Source organism: Vanellus vanellus (genome assembly GCF_965231255.1).
Source record: "Vanellus vanellus genome assembly, chromosome: 1".
Classification (NCBI taxonomy): domain Eukaryota; kingdom Metazoa; phylum Chordata; class Aves; order Charadriiformes; family Charadriidae; genus Vanellus; species Vanellus vanellus.
In genome coordinates this window covers 217467901-217486542 of record NC_138905.1, presented here as the reverse complement: position 1 = coordinate 217486542, position 18642 = coordinate 217467901, and positions in this window count along the sequence as shown.

The window sequence follows — 18642 nt, the reverse complement described above, 5'->3', positions numbered from 1 at the left end:
GATAAGTCCCAGAGTCAGTAAGGCTTGGAGCTGGGTCTGTCTGCACCTCCTCCTTAAACAGAGAGCCCCCCAAAACACCAAAAGGGCTTGACAAACCAAGAGCTAAGTTTTATAAGGCTACAAAGGAGATCCTCAACTTTGTAAAAGAGAGAAGCCACAGCACTTGTTTAGTAAAAATGTAAAAGGCTTTGAAAGAAATCCTCGCCCTGCCCACTCTCTCTCATATAAAAGATGTCTTTCTATCCACCTTCCCTCTACAAACTCTGGGTCAAGAGCCTTCTCATTCTTTCCATCACTCCAACTTCTGGTTCTGTCCTTGCCTCACTGGCTCCCAGTTCTTGCAGCAGCCCATCTCTCTCCCCGTTTACCCCATCCTGCTCTGTCACTCTCCTAGTAGAAACAACCTCTCCCCAGCCTGGGGTGCAGCATCCTCCCGTCCTGCTTCTCAGCCATGTTCAGTGGCAGGATGGAACAGACAAACACTGACCCCAGTGGCCTCTGCATCTGCTGCCTGGGCTGCAGGGATTCCTGGCAGTGTCCACGGCAGGGGATGCCTCCCTATATATTCCCATGGAAGATATGGTGAGGTCTCATCTGTAGCACTGTGTCCAGTTCTGGGCTCCCCGGTTCAAGGACAGGGAACTGCTGGAGAGGGTCCTGCAAAGGGCTATGAAGATGATGAGGGGATTGGAGCATCTTTCTTACGAGGAAAGGGACTTGGGGCTTTTTAGCATGGAGAAGAGAAGTCTGAGGGGGGATCTTATCAATGCTCATAAATGTTTAAAAAGAGGGTGCCAGAGGGATGGGAACAGTCTTTTTTTCAGTGGTGCCCAGTGACAGGACAAGAGGGAACGGGCACAAACTTGAACAGAGGAAGTTCCATCTTCACATGAGGAGAAACTTCTTGACTTCAAAGTAAAGGTGGCAGAGCACTGGCACAGGCTGCCCAGAGAGGTGGGGGAGTCTCCCACTCTGGAGCCATTCCAAACCCGCCTGGACGCCGTCCTGTGCCACTGCTGGAGGTGCCAGGGTGGTGGACTGGGTGAGCTCCAGAGGTCCCTTCCAACACTGACATTGCTGTGATTCTGTGATATGCCACAGGAACCCCTGACCCTTATAGAGCAGGGGCTGCAGTCCAGCTGGGATACACTGCATAGCTAACATGTCACCAGACACTTATATCCAGGTAACTAAATCCTGCCCTTCTGTCTGTGATTAAGTAATATGAGCACATTTTCTTTCCCTGCATTTGATCTACCCAGTTGATTGCAGTTGTATAAAAACAATTTCAGCCTGTGGGTTTTATGTTCTTGGTCTTTTGCATATGTTAAGGCATTATGAAAAACTTCTGTTGCAGAACTCTCCCAGAGGTGTGACAATGTCTATTTATTTTAAATTAAGAGTTTACAAGGCAGGAAGGACTTCTCCAGTTGTATACTCTGCCTCCACACTTAGGATAGTTCAGTGATTTGAAGAGAAGAAACTGTATACATAAAACCCAATGCTTTATTTTAGAAAATATCCTTTAAAAAATGAAAGTCCTATGGAAATTTTAAGTGCAAATAATTTACAAGAGCACATGCATATAAAATCAAATAAGGATCTGAAATCTTTCTTATCATGTCTTGCATAGAATCATAGAATCATTATGGCTGGAAAAGACCTTTAAGATCATCAAGTCCAACTGTTATCGAACTCTACCGAGCGCACTTCTAAACCATGTCCAAGGACAAGTAAGAGTGAACCTCATATGACTGCAAGTTGCTCATAAGTTGATACAAAATCCTTATTAGATATGTTTTTCTTTAATTTCAAGCCTCTCCTCAAAAGAAAAGATGCCAGCAACAACACCCAGTTTCATGTCACATGGATAAACTGTGTAAAAACAATTAGAAATACATTAGTTCATTTCCTATTCGTGGGGTGTGTTTTAAGCTCTGAAACAGCTCGGAGGGGGACAGGTAGTTGCCCAGAGTTCAGGGCTTATATCTAAATATTGAGCTTATCACATCTTAGAATTTTTTCTTCCCACCCTCTGAAAATATGTGCTTCTCATCACTCAGTTCATAAATTGTCTTGTTGATAAGGATGCTGTTACACAGCTAGATTGGAAAGAAGGGAAAGGATTCAATTATCTAAATACTGAAGTGGTGCTTTAGATGTGCCAGTGTATCCAAAACATCCCCATAGAGCCGGTAGATATGAGTGGGCATCTTCTGGATATCCTAGGGAATTTGCGATAATACTGGACAACTAAGTTTAAGCAACTGAACCCATCCTGTGGGATATGAGTGAGAAAGGTGCAAAATGTTTCATCAGACATGGCTCAAATATTGTACCAGCTTTGGCTAGCTGCAAAACTCTCTTTAGCACAAACAGGAACTTAAAACATTTTTTGGAAGAGATTTGATATTGAAAAGAAATAAGAATTTTTTTTTAATTTATTTTCAGTAATCATGTCTGGAAAATGTTAGATGGAATATATTCTTTGTGGAAGCGAGAGTGTCTCCTCCAGGAGGTGAGTCAGTACCTTTAAGATATAATTTGTCCTCCAAAGGCAGTCAAAGCTGACAATGTTACCAAATGAAATGCTGCAGGCAATGCCAACAGTGAAGTTGTGTGAATTCAAGACTTAATGTTTCACCAAAGTTCACTAAAAGAAGTAGGATTTGATTTAGCAGGCTAAAGCATACATTTCTGCTTCTCAGAGTGAAGACACTTTGAAAGTAAAAAGGACAATATCGGGGCAGGGCTGGACCATGTCATGCGTTGTTGCTTTTGTGCATTTCAGACAAGGTTGTCATCTTTCATTTCTTTTGATCGAAGGAATTCATTTTGGTGATTCTCCTCTCCCTCCATCCTTTAAATCTGCCCCAGGAATATACCTGTAATTCCCATGTGTCCCAAGCAGATATATTTTCTGAAACACAATAGAGAATAAAGTAGGGGGGCAGGAGTGCCTCACTGATATTAAAAAGCAAATCTATGAATATTGATTAAATGACTAACTAGAACTTTTCTGAAATTGGTGGTAACTGCACAGTTTGCCTGGTAAATGGTAAGACACAAACACCCTGCCTGAGCACAATGTTCCCACTTAAGCAGAACGACAAGCCATTAATTGATAGACTGCATATAGTTTTATTAAACATTTTGTTGTTGTTGTTAAAGAATCTTTATAAATTTTGCTCTGTGAATATATATCCAAGTAAAAGTAAAAGTTTCAGACAGAAATCTCGTGTTCCGTTTACAACTTGATTAATTGTATTTTGGCAAAGGAACAACACAATCAGAAGAGCATCTTTTTACCCTTAGAATCATAGAATATTTTGAGTTGGAAGGGGCTTTTAAAGGTCATCTAGTCCAACTGCCCTACAATAAGCAGGGACGTCTTCAAGTAGATCAGGTTGCTCAGAGCCTCTTCTCTTCTCTTCTTGCCCTTGACTATCAACCCAAGGTACTGACAGGGCAGGAAGTTCAGTATTATTTTTCTTTCCTCTTCTATTTCTTTTTCCCAGTGATAAATCTAAAAAAGATATTAGCTTAAAAGAAACTACTGAATGTCTGGTCATACTTAAGTATCACGTAGTGCATACAAAAGCTTCTCAGAACTGGCAGCGATTTCCCTACTTGTATCTGGCACTGTTACTCACTTTTTGGTTTCTTTTTTTTTTTTTTTTTTTTTTTTTCTTAATATTACTTAGCACCTAAGAAAGACCAAAGAACTTCTTCCCTAGTTTCGGATCAACTTTACAGCAGGGATCAAGCCTGTATATGAGACTAAGAGGCAATTTGTTCAGGTTTCACGAACAGTCTTTTTTTGAAAAATAAAAACCAACCCAAAACCCAAACTGCATTCAGTCTGGCCCCTCCACAAAAATGGTCTTTATGCATGACTGTGTCAGTTTTGGTTTGCAATACACAGAATGACCAAAGTGTCAATGTTACAGCAGGATTACTGGATAGGTACTATGGAGGTGACCACTACATGCACAGCAAATCCATTGTTATCTCAATGTGTCCGACATGGGATTTTCCTGGTTTTCCCAGATGCAAAATATGATCCTTTGTAAGAGTGATTGACAGCTTTAATGTAGAGACTTAACACATACTATTTCTTAGAGACTTATCTTCTGTAGCCCACATGGCATGGTGCGAGGTGCAACTGCAAGCTATTGCCAGATCTTTTAATTTAAGGGCAGAAAGGAACAGTGGGATGTGAAGGATGGCAATAAACACAGTCAGCAGCGTGGTGGTTGTTTTGATATAGGGCCATTAAGAACGGAATAGTAATAGTAAACAAATTCATTTTAGCCAGTACTTAGTATCAGCTCACCTGTGCTAAGCAAAGTTTAGATGACCCTGCAGCATGAGACATTTTTATCATCTGTCCCAAAGGCCATCCTGATCAGAAACTGGAAACAATTCCGTGTTCATAATTTTGTTCCCACTGCAGAAATACCAAATGCCCATCTGTAACTTTTCCACAGTGTAAACTCACTTAATTATTTCTGAATAAGAAATCACTAGGCTTGGAGCTTAATGAGATGTTTTACAGACCACAATTGCAGGGTGTTCATTTCTATAAGGAAGACAGAAAGCACTGTAAAAATATAAAATTAAGACTTCGGGGATACTGAAAAGTTCAGTTTGAGTGATTGAAGATGACAGGCTGAGACTACTGTCCTCTGTCTGCATCCATCTGGGGCGTGTATGCACCTTAGCTGGTTACCAAACTCCCTTTTTTGTCACCGGTGAGAGACGTTTCTATGCTGTGATTCATCTGACCTTTCTGGAACGCCTGTGATGAGATGAACTGAACCCTTGGAATGTCCATATGCTGTGAAATGAGCCTAATGTGACCCGTGCGGGTGCAGACACCCACACTCTGAGTGTCTGCATGAGTCATGTGAATTCCTCCCTTTGCAATAACTTAATTTGCTGGTGGCCCTGTTCCTAAACTCCACTGTGGGGTCTCCAGTGTCCCAGCGGACCTGAGACTACCATAACAGCTGGACTTGTCTGGTGGCAAAGAGGACCAGCTCTTTGTGACCTGGACAGGCTGGAGAGCTGGGCAGAGAAGAACCTAATGAGGTTCAACAAAAGCAAGCGCAAGGTCCTGCACCTGGGGAGGAAGAATGCAAAGCACCAGTATCTGTTAGGGGTGGACATGCTGGGAAGTAGCTCAGAGGAGAAGGATCTGGGGTGAGTAAGTTATCCATGACCCAGCAATGTGCTCTTGTTGCCAAAAAGGCCAATGGAATCCTGGGCTGCATAGGGAAGAGTGTGGCCAGTAGGTCGAGGGAGGTCATTCTCCCCCTCTGCTCTGCACTGGTGAGGCCACAAGTGGAATACTGTGTCCAGTTTTGGGCTCCCCAGTTCAAGAGGGACAGGGAACTGCTGGAGCGAGTCCAGCGAAGGGCAACTAAGATGATTAAGGGCTTGGAGCATCTCCCTTGTGAGGAAAGGCTGAGAGAGCTGGGACTCTTTAGCCTGGAGAAGAGAAGGCTGAGGGGAAACCTTATTATGGCGTACAAGTATCTAAAGGGTGGGTTGAAGGAGGATGGAGCCAGGCTCTTTTCAATGGTTCCAAGTAACAGGATGAGGGGTAACGGGCACAAGTTAGAACATAGGAAGTTCCATTCAAATACACGGAAACACTTCTTTACGGCACTGGCACAGGCTGCCCAGGGAGGTGTGGAGTCCCCTTCTCTGGAGATTTTCAAGACCCGCCTGGATGCAGTCCTGAGTAATGTGCTCCGGGCACTCCTGCTTTGGCAGGGGAGTTGGGCTAGATGATCTCTAGAGGTCCCTTCCAACTCTGAAACTCCGTGATTCCGTGATTCTCTTATCCTCTTATTCTATTCCTGATAACTGAGAGGAAGATTTGCTTCTTGGATTTTCCGCTTTGTTTTGTATTCCCTGGTGTCTTCAGAGGCAGAGGCTGTCCCTCCTATTCCTGTCACCTGACAACAAAATTTGAGCTGAAGTTTTAAAAAATACATTTAGTAGCTGAATTCCCAGGTTGTTTGAAATGGCACGTTCCTAAGGGTAAAATTCTGGACTCAAGAACCAGTAAATGCAGATTTGTAACCCTCAGGTTTGCTTTTGCCCAATGGGTATTTCAGCACAGTGGAAGGAGACATTCCCCTTTCACTCGGTTCTGCAACAGCGATAGTGATGGTAGAATGACATTAAAAAGAGAGTTTTGTCTTTTAATTAATTTAATCCTTATTTATAAATCATGTGGCTTAAAAATTCTCATCTTTTATTTTAACTGAAATGTCTCATTATATAAATTTGTGGCAAGCCAAAACCAGGGAAAAAAATAATAAAAAAAGACATTTTCTTTAAGTGGTAACACAGAAAAAAATAAGTTCCAAAACTTCCTCACATTGGCAATTTTTTTTTGAAAACTGGAAATTTTCTGCATTTAGATTTTTCATACCAAAATAGCTTTTTGGGATTTTGTTCTTTACAGACAGACTGGAATTTTCAATGGAAACACCTCTGACTACATCTACTCTCAAAATTTTGGGGCATGGCTTTTCATGATATCAAAGAGAACTGTGACTCCTGGATGGCTCAGGGTTCATCTCTGCAGCAAAAATCAGGAAAACTTATCCGAATTACATAACTATATGGATGCAAAGTGATTTAAGGTAAGCTAAATTATATCCACATTGGTTTCCTAATAATATATATTTACATTGCTTGGTTAAACCATTAAAAATTAATTTGGAATTAATTTCCTGAGAACTGTGCAAACAAATTCTTACAGAAAGAGGTGATTGCTCCTCTTTGGGTTGGCACGTATCTAATCTATCTGCCTAGATATTTAGCATGCACTCATTCGTGACAGATTAAAAACTTTCAAAAGATACATGGACAAAAGCAGTAAAGATACGAGTTTTATCTGCCTGTGGTCTGCATAAAAGTAATATTCCAGCGCTTGCCACGGTACAATAAATACTGCTAAGTCCTACAGAGAGGCGGTCTGGTCACGGATCACCTCTGCCCATGCTGGAAGCTGTAAAGCATGTAAAGGTCATTTAGAGGAACTGGCCCAGGGTCTGTCCTACACTAAGTTTGCTCCGAGTATTTACTACTCTTAGTAAGGTCAGAACAGATTCTAGCCTTGAAGCAGTTGTCTTTCCCATAGACAGTGGGTAGAGGCTGTTTATTCTTGTCTGAACCTAGCAGCGGATGCACTATATTAATTTGGAGTCATCTCCACCTGACCACGCAGTTTTTGGTCCGGCTGTAAATCAGCAGTGCGTGTTTGCCACTGCACTCGGTGTGCTGCAAAACACACACAAGCCGGGGATTTAAGCAAGGGAGAACTGCAGCTAAATGGCAAATGGCCAACAGGTCACAGGCAAAGCAGAGTTGCTCAGAGACTTGAAAGGAGGACAAGGAACCTGAGCAGGTGTGAATTACAGCCATCGGCATGGTGGAGGAGAAGGCAGAAGGCCAGTGAAGTGGGAAATGGAAGAGCTGAAGTGAGAGATGATGAAGATCTGCACAACCACACTGGAGTTTTAAGGCAGGGAAAGGCAGGTCTGAACAATGCGTTGGGCTTGCACATCTGATAGGAAGGTCAATGCTAAAAGAAGTCAAATGAAGGGCATTTTTTTTTTCAAATGTAACCCTTCCTTCTTTCCTTCCTTCCTTCCTTCTTTCCTTCCTTCCTTCCTTCCTGCCTTTTCTTCCTTCCTGCCTTTTCTTCCTTCCTTCCTTCCTTCCTTCCTTCCTTCCTTCCTTCCTTCCTTCCTTCCTTCCTTCCTTCCTTCCTTCCTTCCTTCCTTCCTTCCTTCCTTCCTTCCTTCCTTCCTTCCTTTCTTCCTTCCTTCTTTCCAGCCTTCTTTCCTTCCTTCCTTCCTTCCTTCCTTCCTTCCTTCCTTCCTGCCTTCCTGCCTTCCTGCCTTCCTGCCTTCCTGCCTTCCTTCTTTCCTCCCTTCCCCCTGTTCTACAGGAAAGTTTCACATCTAGGATTCGACCTCTATTAAAATCACAACTGAATATATGCAGTGGAAATAACCTGGCTTTGGTGATGTACCTTTTTTCCTATGACCACTCCTTTGCCCAGTAATAATTAGACACCCGAGGTGGCAATGGAAACAGCATTTCTTACTGGGAAAGTATAATATCTTGCATTTCGTTTTGCTTCCCAGAAGAGGCGTCTGCCCACAGAAGGCAGGGCGCCGTTGCCCTGTTGCTCTGACAGCCGTGCCTCACAAGCTGTGAGAGCAACTGAGCGATTCGCGGAGGGTGGTGCAAGCAGTATTTTAACTACTCGTCTTGTGTTCTCTGAACAGAGGATGATTGTGTCGGTAAATTGCCTTCTGTGCTACCATTTGTCCTTTTCGCTGAAGGGAGAGGGAGTCTTGGGGCTTCTGAGGGCAAGCAGCTAGAACCAGTTTCCTTCTCCTGTGTCACAGTTTCTCAGGCAAAATCTGCAATACACTTATTTCGTCTTAATACTTTCTATATTTTCCTCACTGCCGAGAAGAATGAAATCAATGGATTGCTTTTCCAAGACTGCCTCTGCAAGATATATGTAAGTACTGATTTGGAGGAGCCCAGAGCAGAAAAGGTGTAGGATCATCAGAAACACCACTTGATTTTGGAGGTCCTTGTGTCTATGGTGCTAGCAACTGGAGACAGCACAAATGCATATGGCAGTGAGCCATCGCCAGTAAATATCAAGCCAGACTAGCTGGTGAGTAGGGTGAAGTGGTCAGGAGCCAGTGGGGTGTGTGTTTAACTGGGAGTGAGACAGCTGGAGGATTTGGCTACTGGAGGGACTGGAGGGTCCAAGCCAACTGCTGAGGAGACTGTAGGGTTTGGGAGTTGACTGAGATAACAGCTTGTGTGTGTGCGTGTGTCCCTAAAGGGGGCAAGTGGGAGACTGATGAGCCAGGGGCAGCCACCAGGCAGACTGAAGCCACCTACTGGACAGATCCACATTATACATATCCATGAGTATAGTTTTTTTCTGACTGATGGCCTTTTCCTTAGCTAGAGAACAGGATGAGGCTGTTGGTATTGTTTGTGTTCACTTGAAATCCTGTTCAATATATTCATCAATGACATGGATGAAGGGATAGAGTGTACCATCAGCAAGTTTGCTGGTGACACAAAACTGGGAGGAGGGCTGTGCCACCATTCAGTGTAATCTGGACAGGCTGGAGAGTTGGGCGGGGAGGAACCTAATGAAGTTCAACAAGGGCAAGTGTAGGGTACTGCACGTGGGGAAGAATAACCCCATGCACCAGTACAGGTTGGGGGCTGACCTGCTGGAGAGCAGCTCTGTGGAAAGGGACCTGGGAGTCCTGGTGGACAACAGGATGACCACGAGCCAACAATGTGCCCTTGTGGCCAAGAAGGCCAATGTCATCCTGGGGTGCATCAAGCAGAGTGTGGCCAGCAGGTCGAGGGAGGTCATCCTCCCCCTCTACTCTTCCCTGATGAGGCCACATCTGGAGTATTGCATCCAGTTCTGGGCTCCTCATTCAAGAAGGACAGGGAACTGTTGGTGAGAGTCCAGCAAAGGGCTACAAAGATGATGAGGGGATTGGAGCATCTTTCTTACGAGGAAAGATTTGTGCACTTGAGACTTTTTAGTCTGGAGAAAAGAAGACTTATAAAAACTTAAAGATAGGGTTCCAGGGGGATGGGAACAGTCTTTTTTCAGTGCTGCCCAGTGACAGGACAAGAGGTAATGGGCACAAACTTGAACAGAGGAAGTTCCATCTCAACATGAGGAGGAACTTCTTTCCTGTGAGGGTGGCAGAGCACTGGCACAGGCTGCCCAGAGAGGTGGGAGAGTCTCCCACTCTGGAGACATTCCAAACACTCCTGGACACCGTCCTGTGAAACTGCTGTAGGTGCCCCTGCTCTGGCAGGGGGTTGGAGTAGATGATCTCCAGAAGTCCCTTCCAGCCCTGACCATTCTGTGATTCTGTGATTGCTGAATGTGCCTGACTGTGTTATTTCACGTGGCCAGGCGTGTGCCTGTTGGGAACACATGCCTGGACTTGCTCCTGGCTGGAGCAGGGGGCACGAGCTGCAGCTGCCTCACCTCTGTCGGGTTATTGATCTCAGCAACCCCTGACAGCACTCACACACAGTTGGGCGAAGCAGGCCACCCAGAGTGTGCTTTTCAGGTGCTTCCCCTTTGTGATGGACAGGCAGTTCTCAAAGGCAGAATGAGCCTACAGTCTCTTCTATGACTTTGGCTGAAGCAGTGGTGATGTGTCCTAAGATGCCTCTCTCTCCTTACAGCTGTGCCCTCGCAGGCAGCAGAGCAGAGAGGGAATGCTAAACGTTTTCCAAGCTGCCAGAAACTGGCTTGGGTACCTCATTTGGTTCTCCTTGGCCTGCTATTTGTTTTCAGCACATCTGAAGATTGTTTTACCCTTCATTGGCTTTGATGATTCCCAGTTCCCTTTGTTCTCTTCTTGCCACATATCCTCTGAAGGACCTTCCTCATTCTGGATCAGCTCAGATCTACTGCCTAGTGTCCAGTCTCCATCAGCCCCCTTCCAGATATGTAAAAGACATTTTTGGGGCCCTACCACATGCCCTCCTTGGCTGATGAGAGCCCTCCAATATCTTTCCTAAAGCTCTACTTTTTTTGAAAATCCCTTATGAAGCTCTTCACCATTGAGAAAAAAAATTCTTTTCCTGAGAAAAACAAAATCCTCAAGAAATTGGCCAATGCTTGTCAGACCTACCAAGAAAGAAAATGTTTCCTTGGGTTGTCCTGTCTCTTTGCATGAGGCTGTTTTCTCTTGCCTTACACTTTACATACAAGCTCTCAGAGACAGAGATTGTCATTTTAATCTGTACTTCTCAGTGCTTACCACAATAGTTCATGACGAGGCCTCTGGGCAGTACAGTAATATAAACAGCAGTAACAAAATAAATGCGATGGCTATTCCTAAGGTGTGGCTTGAAAAATCTACCTGGTCACTTCACTTGTCTGGACCTTTGCTCATTCAAGGTCAAAGAGGTGAAAGAGCAGAGCTTTCACAGTAAAATCTCTCAACCTTTCCTAACCTAAGTAATTTCTGCAAGTTCTTTTTATTGTTACTTGTCACATTACAGTTCCGCACAGTTAAAAAATACCGTAGAAGCTACAGTTATTATAGTTATTAACATTTTATGGCCTTGTTATTCATACCTTAAGCTCCTTAAAATGAAGTGGTGCATTTTAAGAGAGCAGCATGTATTTAATTGATTCCACTGTAAAAAGATTGCCCTACTTCAGTGGTTTCCAATCTTTTTCCTTGGGTTTTGCTTCTATTAATGATGACAATATCAATTTTATCTCTTTAAGAGAAGTGACACAAAGCAGTTCACATTTTCTTACCATGCCGTATAGACGTGCTTCGTTTAAACATTTTTCCCTCTTTCATAATCAAACACCGTGGAAAGATTTGCAGTGCTCTGAGCTACCCGTTCATGCAGATATCTACCTCCAATTTGGAGAGCAATGTCATGGAGTCATTGGCAGTATAATTAATCCTGAATCATACACATTTGCTATGGTGTAAGTGCATATCCTTGGAGAGCTACCAGCAAGTTGCTGATGTCCGTGGGAGGAGTTTATCTCACCTAACTTTGGATGTCTGTAGAGTAGATACCTCTGTCTGCAGAGACTTATTTAGAATCAACTTCCAATCACTGTAGAGCTACACGACGGCTCTCTGGAACAACCTCAGGAATATATTGCACCATGGGATCAGTCTCCCTCTAGACAGGGCCCCTTTTCTCACTTGATTGTGTGGGAATCCTAGAGTAAAATAGTTGAGGAGATAAGCCATGAACCCAGTTGGCTCTTGGGCACTGGCAGCTTCTTTGTACGCCAATGTTTCTCCATGTCAAGTCCAAAACTCTAAATATTTAGCACACATTTCCTTTCTGTTTTGTACATCTTTACCAAGAGACATGGACAACCTTACTCTAAGTGCTTATACAGATGCAAGCACAGGGGCCTTTATTCACCACAGGGGATTGTAATCATTGGAACGTAAAACTAAACAATTCCGGTCACTCAGGAGTACTGAAAAACATCTTCCTTATCTTTTCTGACTGAAAGAACTTCAGACACCTGCATTTGGACAATGTAAGCTTATATTTCCAGGAGATCAGGAAGGTCAAAACCAAAGAGAATGGAAAAAATGTAGGCAATTGAATTACAGAGCAACGATAAAGTCAAAGTGGTATATGTTCCCGTTATCTTTCCCAGACTGCATGAGTCATTACAATTTTGATACTTCAGTGTCCTGGCAAAGACTGATGGAATAGGAAACGGCCACTCGTATATTCATTGTCATAAAAGAGGGTAATGAGAAAGGAAAGCAGTACAAATGTAAACCATTCTTCTCTCCATCACATACCCATACACCTGGCACATTCCTGCTCTGTTGGCAGCCTCTGCTCTGGAGAGAGCCAGGCGCTGATGTGGTACAGCCGTCGGCAAACACACTGAACAGGACAGAGGTGTATTGTTACTCACGCAGAACAGGCAGCATGCCGGGACAGCGTCTGGAAGCTCACAAAACATCTGCCTGTATGTTTTAGTTAATCTGAAACCCCAAAATATGATATATATATATATATATATTTATTTTATTTTTCTATTTTTAAGACTTAAAAAAAGAAAGGTGGAACCAGTTCAAAACTCTGTAATTAATTGTGATGGCACAATAACAAAATAGTATACAAGGCTTGCTGGACCACTAATCTGAAAAACTTAAGGTACTTTCAAATACAGATGAATTCTCTTTGCAAGTATTTTTTTTTTCTTGCTTGCTTTACGCATACACACACACACACACACACGAGAGAAAACACGCCAAACCTGCTGTACCTGAGTTGTGTGACATTTCTAGGCCTGAGCTAAGTAATCACCTGCTGACCTGATTTGCTACAGCCAAGTCAGAGAAAGATCCTTTTGTTCAATGAGAAGAAAACTCACCTAAGTAGTGTTCTCCCGAGTTTCCTAATAGGATGAGTGGTCAAAAAAGTGATTCAAAAACCACAAGGGAACATACAGAGAACCTAGAGTACTTAGATCACAAGATCTTCTAGCTGATCTTCTTTGACTATCTCTGTTTATTAAATGGGGGATGCCTATTCTCACTATGGCTTTAATATTTCTGCCTCTGTAAGATGGCAGTGAGAGATTCACAACAGCAGGCATTGAGAGGCGGCAGAGACACACGTGCTGACTGCTACTGTTGGATTCTCTTTCCACCAGCTGTTCGGCTATTGCCTGGTACCTGCGGTCCTCTTGGGTGTGGGGCTCAGCCCTGGCCAGCAGTCACTGCCAATGCTACTGATCCGTCAGTAACTCATTTACTCACATTCCCAAAGAAACCAAGAGGCTCAGACCTCAGGTAGAATAGAACCAGACCTCAACCATCATAAGCAAATCATTTGGTAGCTAGAAGCTAGTAGTTGAAGAAGGCCTTCTGTGTGTTCAGTCTTCCATTCCACCTCTTCACCAATGCAAAATTTGTCTCCTTTAAATATTCATTTTGCTGCAACTGTCCTAAATTCACCATGAGTGTAGTGTGCACCGCAGAGTGCAGCGTGGCAAAATTGGTGGTGACTTTAGTGGTGGCAATTCATTGCACCTGATTTTATCCAACGAAAATTCAGGCCTCTATTCCCACCTAGGTCCTTTGCTGAAGGTAATACCTCCCTTTGCGCTATTACTGCCATTAGTTCTGGAGGTAATCCCTTCCTAATAACAAAATTATGACCTCAGCAATTCTTTCTGCCTCTTTTGGGCAAGAATGAACAGCCCTGACTTCTTGCACAGATTACTGAAGGAAAGTAGAGGACTAGCGAAAGACTAGCTTGGATTACCAAAGGTAAATAAACTGAAGTAATGTCTGAGAGATGTCCATCTTTAGGAGTGTCTCTGTCTCTCAGTTTAAATGAGAATGTAATCCCATTGATCTTCCCCCCATAAACTGTTCCCCTGACTCTCACACGTCTCTGTCTGTTCTTATCTGCTGTTCTTGATTCGTTCTTACTCTCTGTGAAAAGGTGAGTATGCAAAGCCATATTTTTTACTAATATTTGCAAAAAAATATATGAATATAGATTTTTTTTGCACATGCTACAGTATAGAACATCACAAGGTTGAAAACTCACATGATTTCTCCGTGCTGTGGTATTACCTCTTACTCTTTTCTTTCATGAACTATTTCCTGTACGTACATTACTTCTCCTCCCAAAACATGAATCTCATTGCTGTTTTCTGCCTAAGCTTCCAACCCCTGTTGGTCCTTTTTTCTTTCTATTTCTTTTTGTTTGTTTGTTTGTTTTCACTATTTTCTCCAGTATCTGTGAATTTAATCCCTGTTCATCATCATTAATGAACATATTAATTAAAATACCGACACACTGTTTGAGAAGCTTGTTTGACACCTCTGCTGTATCCAGTATGTACTGTTACTGACTTTGATGTTGACAAATGCAATATTTTTACGTTAGCTAGTATATTGTATTATTCATACGGTTGTAGTTTTTACATCAAAAGTTAAATAATTTAACATTATTTTACCACTTGTGCTCTTTCCCTCAAAATAAACAAAATGAAATTATTAGCTTCAACTGAAGTATTATTACATTTTCCTGGTTCTTCTGCAAGGGTATTGCATAAGCACATGGGTTCAAAGAAGAGAGCTGCTAGGAAGAAAAGTGTCTGCCAAATATTATTGAGCAATGTATTAACATTATTTAAATTCCTTTTAAAGAGCAGTCCTTCCCCCCACAGTTTCTTCTTGACAGGTGTCAGTTGATGAAGAGATGAGTGCGGGGGTGGGTGTTCGTATCTAAAAGGATTTTAAATAATTTTACTGACATTATTTGAATCAAAATTACTGCCTAAGTAATGTTATAAGGAGTTTTGTCTTTTAAAGGGTATTCAATTATGTTTCATTTCTCAGTAGCCCTACCTTTCAAGCTCCCCTCCTCCCTGTGTGGGACTTGTGTGTTTCCATTTTCCCGGGGTATAAGATGCCATCATGGTACCTGATTGGTCACAGTAATTAATTGAACATTTCGCAAATATTGGTCTAAGGAGACACAAGTGAGCTTCAAGGGTTTGAAGTGCCCACTCGGTTCGCTGTGAACCTGTGGCAGTTCTGCAGTTCCGCAGCTGTGGAGTGATGGGGGTCCTGAGACGTTGGGGATGAGTGACTGGTATGCGTTGTGCTCTCAGAATGGCTAAAAAACAGCAGAGGATTTCATTTCTAGCAGAGAATTTTAAGTAAACTTAAGAGCACTATAGTTCTGCTCTGTGCCCTTTCTTCCTCTGTTTTTCTTTCTGATCTATTTAAAAAAAAAATCCAGTTTTTTAACCTCATTGGGTGAGTGACCGTCTTTGAAGTAAAACTAGTAGTATGTTTTTCCTTAAACTTGCTCTAAAAGCAAGGATAATAAATCCGTGATGCATGCATTGAACTTATTTGTGCATATCTTTTGAGATGTCAGCAAAGAGGCTGGCAGAGCTTTTTAAAGACTGGCAGATGATGTGTTTGAGGAAAAGTTTACATTTTAATAGCTGTGGCCAAAACTAGCTGCTGTTGTTGATAAACATGAGAACTGTGTTCTTCTCAACACATGACAAGGAACAATTGACAGGTGAAATGGGGAAATTAAGAATAAGATTTTTTTTAATTTTATGTCTGATTCTGCTGGTAACTCATTGTAGAGTAGCTCATTATAGAATGCATTAGGTCTCGTTTCCATAACCTCTGTGAACTGATGTAGCAGTGTTAGAGGTGCTTGGAGGAAGACCCCAATGTAAGTTTAAAATATATTTCCTAATAAGGGTTTCCAAAGTTTGAAATGTTGAGGAACTGTGGGTCTTTTTCAGAAATTACTCATGTCCTGCATATATAGGGGGAAAAAAGCTGAAAGACTGTCAATAGAGCATAAGGTTATCAGATAATACCTATCAACTAATATGCAAACCATAAAGTCATATAACTATAATGGTTCGTGACTGAAAACAGTTGCTAGCTGAACATTTGAGAAATGTTGGTATAAGCACATGTAACTCGACAAAACAACCGAAAAGTTAAATAATTTTTTTCCCCAATAATAAAAATTCAGAGAACCACTGAAAACATAAGAAGTTAAAAAAAAAAACAAAACAAAACAACAATTCCCTAGTAAAGTCTCATCTTTGTACTAGTTGGTTCCCTATGGTAAATTTCCTAGATATATAAAACAATCCTCCAACCCCTCGAAAAGAGATTCTATTCATTATGTATTTCTTTGCACTATATTGAATGAATCTGGGAAAAAAAAAACAACAAAACAACAGTCTATTACTATGCTTTCCTTTCCATAAACTGAGTTTCAGGGAGGCTTAGAGACACTATTCAACCTGATTATGTTATTTGCAGTATCCTGGCTGACTACATAAACAGATAAAAATTATTTCTACATGTTTTGCGTGATTTAGAGATTTAATTTTTAATACGCATGTAAATATTTATCATATAAATGTGGAAAAAAAAAAGGTTCCTGGAGCTGCTGTGATTTTGTATTAGACAAATAACCACCTAGGTAGTTAAATATGCTGTGACATGGCTGAGTAAGTAAGGCAGTAAACAAAGCAATAAGCAAGATCTGGAACTTGGTATTTGAAAGGAGCAGACCTAATACCCGTTTTTCTTCTGTTTCTCCAGAAAACTCCATGGAGGATAAGTGTTTCTTGATGATTGAGAAAGCTGAGCTGGTCACAGCATGCTCTAAAATATAGAATTATTTTGGAGAATTTAACTTCACCTCTTCATCCTCACTAGTAACTATTTATATAGTGTCCTATATTTGTGAGGTTCTCTTCAGAAATGATGAAAAAGACATGATCTCTGGCTCAAAGTAGAGAAACAAGAATCATAAGAGATGGAGGAAAGTGGGTGGGAGGAAGAAGGTTTATGACAAGTAAAGGTAATTGGGTGGTAATTGCATATAGATTTCAGCATTTAAACGTAGAATCAGGACAGAGAGAAAAAGAAGAGTAGCTTGAGCTGAGTGTTAAAAATTGCAGCTCTGAAAAAGGCATTTGAAAGTGGAAAGAGTAACCGCCAGCTCAATAGAAAAGAATGAAATACAAAAACGTGTATGGAAAAATGGGAAGGCTTGGGACTGTGAGTTGCTAATGGTCTGCAAATCTCAGTAGGCCAGAAAACTATCAAAAGACTGGGGTAAAAGATGGGACTTAAGATTTTACTTAGACTTGTACAAAGCATTTGACACTGTACCACACGATATCCTGGTCTCTAAATTGAAGAGACATGGATTCGACAAATGGACCACTCGGTGGATAAAGAGCTGGCTGGACGGTCGTACTCAGAGTTGCGGTCAACGGCTCGATGTCCAAGTGGAGAGCAGTGACAAGTGGTGTTCCTCAGGGGTCGGTACTGGGACCTGTACTGTTCAATATCTTTGTCGGCGACACGGACAGTGGGGTCAAGTGCACCCTCAGCAAGTTTGCCGAAGATCCCAAGCTGGTTTGGTGAGGTAGACACACTGGAGGGGAGGGATGCCATCCAGAGGGACCTGGACAGGCTGCAGAGGTGGGCCCAAGCCAACCTCATGCAGTTCAACAAGGCCAAGTGCAAGGTCCTACATCTGGGTCAGGGCAATCCCAAACACAAACACAGGCTCAGTGGGGAATGGCTGGAGAGCAGCCCTGAGGAGAAGGACCTGGGGGTGCTGACTGACAAGAAGCTCAACATGAGCGAGCAGTGTGCGATCGCAGCCCAGAAGGCCAACTGTATCCTGGGCTGCATCAGAAGAAGTGTGGCCAGCAGGTCAAAGGAGGTGATTCTGCCCCTCTACTCCACTCTTGTGAGACCCCACCTGGAGTACTGCATCCAGCTCTGGAGTCTCCAACAGAAGAAGGACATGGACCTGCTGGAGCATGTCCAGAGGAAGGCCACGAGACTGATCTGAGGGCTGGAACACCTCTCCTATGAGGAAAGGCTGAAAGAGTTGGGGCTGTTCAGCCTGGAGAAGAGAAGGCTCCGGGGAGACCTTATTGCGGCCTTCCAGTCCCTAAAGGGGCCTACGGGAGAGCTGGGGAAGGACTTTTTACTGGGGCATGTAGCAATAGGATGAAGGGGAATGGCTTTAAACTGGAAGAGGGCAGGTTCAGATTGAACATTAGGAAGAAGTTTTTCACTGTGAGGGTGGTGAGGCACTGGCACAGGTTGCCCAGAGAGGTTGTTGAGGCCCCATCCCTGGAGGTGTTCAAGGCCAGGCTGGACGTGGCCTTGGGCAACCTGGGCTGGTGGGAGGTGTCCCTGCCTATGGCAGGGGGGTTGGAACTTGATGATCTTCAAGGTCCTTTCCAACCTAAACTATTCCATGATTCTATGGTTTTAAGTCCTTCCCTTATATTTTCCTCCACTCCACTGATACGCTTACATGTCTTGCTTGGCATATAGCACCTGGAAATGCCAAAGATTTCCAGCAAGACAAAATGTCTAAGCTGTGGGGTTGTGATAGTTTGTACATTTTTGACCCCAGCATATACCAAAGAATACCACGAAGGCAAACACTCTTCTGTGAAATCTCTCACACACCCTTCCACACCATCTT